Here is a 5,250-nt window from a genome sequence, read left to right as displayed (position 1 = left end):
TAGGGAGCTGTTGTTCAAAGGGTACAAACATTCAGTTATGAGATGAATAAGTTCTAGAGATCTAATGTAAAACATGGTGACTATAGTTAATAATAATATATTGTATATGTGAAATTTGCTATGAGAGGTGATGGATACGTTAATTATCTTGATTGTGGGAATTATTTCACAATGCAAACTTGTGTCAAAACACTACATTATACCTTAATATAGATACAATGTTTTTATTTGTCAATCATACATCAATGAAGCTGAGAAAACATTTTAAAAGATGTTGGTACATACATCTGATATATCCTGTTCCACATGTGAGGAGAGGGTGACTACTGTTGTCACATATATAAATTTCATATAATCCCTTCAAGTCTTTGCAGCTTTCTTTGGTTGGTATTTCTTCAATCTAATAGCACTCTGAGGGTAAAACAAAATGTGAAAGCATCTATGAAGTAAACTTGGACTAGTCCTCTTTTACTTCTTCTTAGTATGGGTGACAGTTTCTATATAATGAACCTCTTTCATTCAACCTTCTCCTGATTTCATCACCGTATACTGGGAAGTGTGGTTTTGGCACTATGGATTGGATATGGAGTGAGGTGGGAAGAAATGAGATAGTTTTGATTAAAAGTAAAATAATATGACTTACTCTTCGTCCTCATGTGAGATATGTCACTCCACAACTACTAGACTTTCTTTTGTGAAGAAATGCACAGAAATAAATTCTGTCTATGTGTCTCTTGAAAGGTAAGGTCTATATATTTTTCTTATAGTTTTTGCTAACTTCTATTATATTACTGAGGAATAGGATTGTGGCAAAGGGATAGGAGCAGCTGTTAAAAGATTTTTAGTTTTTACTTTGAGCTGTGCAATAAAAAATGTTAAACTAACATAAGCTCAATTTTCAGTTCATAAAAAGCTAATTTGGAAAAAATCCATATGTTCCGTTAAAGCATATTCTGTACATGTGACTAACAGTGCTGAGGCCATTGACTTTGCTCAATAAATATTTGCTTGATTGAGTAAATAAATGCATGAATGACTTTTTAATTCCTACAAGTTATGAAAGAAAGGAACAAAAATGAAACTGTTTCATGGAATTCTGAAAAAGATTACAGTAGCTGAAAACAAAGAACATGGCATAGGTAAAGTGTCCCAGAGATCAGAGAAAGCCTGGATTCCTTCCAAAGTCAGACCAGGAATGCCAAAACACCTGCAGGGCAAGAATAGGTCAGAGTTTAGGCTTGAAGCCAAGAGGCTCTCGGCAAGAGCAGAGCCTCAGTTGGGCAGTGGCCACAGGCAAGACCCTGGGACTTACAGCTAAAGTTGGAAGACCTAAACTGGGTAGGGGCCAATAATCAAGCCTCACATATAAAAATTGATGGCAGAATAAAGGAAAAGTGTGAAATTCCTGGATTCAAGATCTGATTATATTTAATCACTTCGGTAATTTTGAGATGAGTTATATCAAAGAATCCCTTTGTGATATTTTGGGGAATGTGTAAACTTTTAGGAAAACATACTTTGTCGTTACTTCCAGTGTAGACTTTCTCTGCCTCAGTTAAAATCAACAAATATTTAGCCATCTGCCATATAAACATCTTTGCATTCATTGTCTTCCATTAATAGAATATTACTTTTCTAGGCAACATTTCCTCATCAAAATCAGGGTGTAGACGGTGTGAGACAGCAGGCAGTCCCTTTACCTCCTGATGGTAACACACAGTAAGCTGTGCTCATAGATCTTCATGAGGTTGTGGAGGTTCCAAAATGTCACTGAGAGCATCACTCTTCTCTCCCGTAGGGTTGACTATGAACTTCACCTTTGATTGGATGTGTACAATACCTGGGCAATCCATAATATAATGCTAGAGATTTTTGCTGCATAGCAGCATGAAGCTTTAGCTGCTGATGCCCTGTTCGTGTTGGTGTGTATTAGTGTGCACATGAGCATGTATTTGTGGTAGGAATGTGGCAAGACTAATCAAGAAAACTCTCAGTTCAAACATTTGTCTTGTGGTCAATTATAGTGCAAGAAAAGGCAAAGGAATGGAATTGTTCAAACATGTAGAATTCTAGAATGATAAGAGAAATCTACCAATTAAACTAGTATTATCTCTGGTAGGTTACCTTAGCAGGTAGAGTTTCTTGGACAGGCAGGAAAATACGGAGATGTTTCTTTTGTTTCTCCATACATGTAATGCTCTGTAGATCCTGTGTCATTTATGCTGTGTCTCAGGAAAGATGTTTCAGATAGTTATATAAATGGGTTTACTTGTTTGTGTGATATATGAAGAAATCTTTTGGGAACCTGAGCAGGATTTGTTCCTAAAGCAAAGACCCCTACATCCTAGAATCTCCATTTTCAACTTTGCAACTGTTTTCTACAAACTAGTTCATTCCTTGTATGTTCTAACTTCCTCACATAGACAGAAGTAAGGGTCTTGCAAATGCTCAGAATTCAATGGCAACATATATAACTTGGACTAGATGATGGCACATTTAGGTGGATTTGTACAAATGGAATGGTTAGACTTAAAGGATGAGGATTAATGGATTGATAACATTTATCAAGAAGATCTTATGATACACCATGATGCCTTTTGGCAGATTTTCAGATGCCGTAAAGCAGAGTGAGAGCAAACATACTTCACATCAAATCAGAAACCTCTAAAATCAGAGAGTCTAATATAATACATTTGAATTTATAAGGTTACATAATACCATACATAGAAAATATAGGGGCATTAAAACATCTCACAAATACAACTGTATGTATTTATCGAGGATATATACCTATCCAAGAATTTATATCAAATAAATGTGAGTGGATGCCTGCAGGAAGGAACGTGAGTGGGAATCCTGAGATAAATGAACATTAACACAATAAACTAAACCAAAAGAGGGGCACTGTAGTGTTTAATGAAGAATATAAACATCAAAACTTTTTGCACATGTGTTCCCAAGAGAAAAGAGATAGAAAAAGAAAAATAAATGAATTTACTAGTAATTAATATTAAGCCCAAAAGGACGTCCCCTCTCATCATTCATTTTCTACGTCATACTGGGAATTATAACTAATATAAGACAAAAATATAGCATAAAAATATGTTGATTGGGAAGGAAGATTTAAAACTGTGTTTGTTCACAGACAACATGATTTCTATGTAGAAACTGAATATTCCTTCTTATTTCTTTTATCATTGTTATTCATTTCACATACATATAAGATATATAAGTATGCACATATGTGTAATTTAATATGTATTTTCTATTATTATCTTAGATCAATAATGGGAAAAGTAAAATTCTAATTTTATCTTTAAAAATCTAGCTAGAAAGTCATTCTTTTTTGTTATGTGAATGAAAATCACTTTGAGATTTTAGTTGTTTGTAGCTTGGGCTATCAGTGTGTGTGGCTGCCAAACACCGCTATCTCTTGCTACATGAAAGGAAGCATAATGACCAGAAGAGGAGAGATGGTGAGATACTCTACTCGTAAATCACACCCTGGTAATGATCATCAGTCTGGTTGCAAAGTTTAAGGATGCTGACGGTACTTCTTCAATGAAGAAAACCATGTCACAGGAGGAAGCACAATATAACCAAAAAGACTATGAATCAATCCACGATTCAGGTGGACAAAAAAGTACTTTCTTTTTTGTTGTTGTTAATTTGTAATTTATGTGGGTACATAGTAGGATATGTATTTATAGGGTGCATGAGATATTTTGATCCAGGCACACAATGCATATTAATTACATCAGGGTAAATCAGGTACCTATCACCTCAAGCATTTATCCTTCATTGTGTTACAAACAATCCAATTATACTCTTTTAGTTATTTTAAAAGGTACAATAAATTATTGTTGACTGTAGTCATCCCATTGTGCTATCAAATACTAGAAATTATTTATTCTATCTAACTATATTTTTGTACACTTTAACCATCCCCATCCCCTGCACTATCCTTCTGGTAACCACTGTTCTGCTCTCTATCTCCAGTGGTTTCCTAATCACCTGTAATAACATAATTTCTGCTTTTTAGCCTCTGTTCTATTGAGTTTATGAAAAAAAAATCCAGCCCAACTAAGGATGCTGCCTCCTCCTCAAGTTATCATTCAATTCTGGAATCTTGGGCATTGCCTTTGTGTTGAGGATAGGGGCTGCAGTTTTCAGTCATCAATCCCACAGGTAGCTGATGACACAATCTATGTATACATATGCTCTTTCAGATAGGCTACACTCTATGGGGTAAGGAAACCGTGGGTGAAGCTGATCTTGGGCTTAACGCCATGATGAACTGCTCAAATATCTCTGCTTGGCATTTGGCTGCCTCACATTCAGTCTTAGTAGGAAATGGAGTAGAGGTCCCCTCTACTCTTGGAAGCCATGAAGTTGTTGCTGTCTCTTTCTTCTTCTCCCCAGGGTCTGAGAAATATTTTCTTACTATGGGGAAAATCTTTTTTCCCTTGTATTCTTCAGTACCTTAACTTAAATTCCTCTGAAGGCTTAGGCTTTTGAAAAACAAAGCCACAATGATTTCTAAGTTCTATTTTGCCATATCCCTTTCCCAAATAGATACAAATATTCCCTTGAATGAGAAAGGGAAAGATAAGAAATATAAGCCAAAACAAAGCAAAAAGGACAAAACAAAACAAAAGAAAGAGATTGTATTTTCCAGCCAGATAGGAAAGAACTTTTTAATCACAAACCTATTCAATTATATAGTGGACTGCCGTGGGTATGAATTTATCATCAGTAGGTATGTTTCCCAAGATTCATTTTAGTGATATTGTAGAGTTGTTTTAAGTATTGGATGGAAGATTGAATGAGATGACCTTAATGTTCCTTCTCCATGCAAGAGTCTGGGAAATGATAATCCCACATTCTACCTCTTTAGGTGTTAAAATGGTGGAACATGGTAACTGAGAGGTTATAAAGTAACCAAGAAAGGAAGGAAATATTTACATTCAAAATATGAAAGGTGACAGGAAAGCCTGGCACATGGTAGGTGATCAATAGATTAAGATTTATTATTTTTTACAAAACAATTTGTCTCATTGAAAAAAATAAAATCATGTATTATCATAAATACAGATAAGTACAAAGCATCACCCCCCAAACCATAACCTACTTTTAGGACAATGAAATTTGATGACTCATCAACTATTTTTTTTAAATTTTTTTATTCTTTTTTTTGATATTTAAATGTAGCTTTTATTTTTAGTACTTGAATGTCTGTAACTTTTTTTC

At 34.8% G+C, this 5,250-nt stretch overlaps 1 long non-coding RNA gene across 1 annotated transcript in view; it reads right to left on the bottom strand.

Annotated features, from left to right (window-relative positions):
- Positions 1-263: 263 nt before the first annotated feature.
- Positions 264-5,250, bottom strand: part of LOC108541418 (uncharacterized) — a 97,224-nt gene continuing 92,237 nt past the window's right edge. Inside the window, exon 6 of the long non-coding RNA XR_001888956.1 lies at positions 264-411. This is a non-coding gene — a long non-coding RNA (uncharacterized LOC108541418). The remainder of the gene's footprint in view (positions 412-5,250) is intronic.

This window comes from Rhinopithecus bieti, unplaced genomic scaffold, assembly GCF_001698545.2.
Source record: "Rhinopithecus bieti isolate Rb0 unplaced genomic scaffold, ASM169854v2 scaffold_19966, whole genome shotgun sequence".
NCBI lineage: Eukaryota > Metazoa > Chordata > Mammalia > Primates > Cercopithecidae > Rhinopithecus > Rhinopithecus bieti.
The sequence above is the reverse complement of the archived record's forward strand: the minus strand, read 5'-3'. Positions and strand labels throughout refer to the sequence as shown.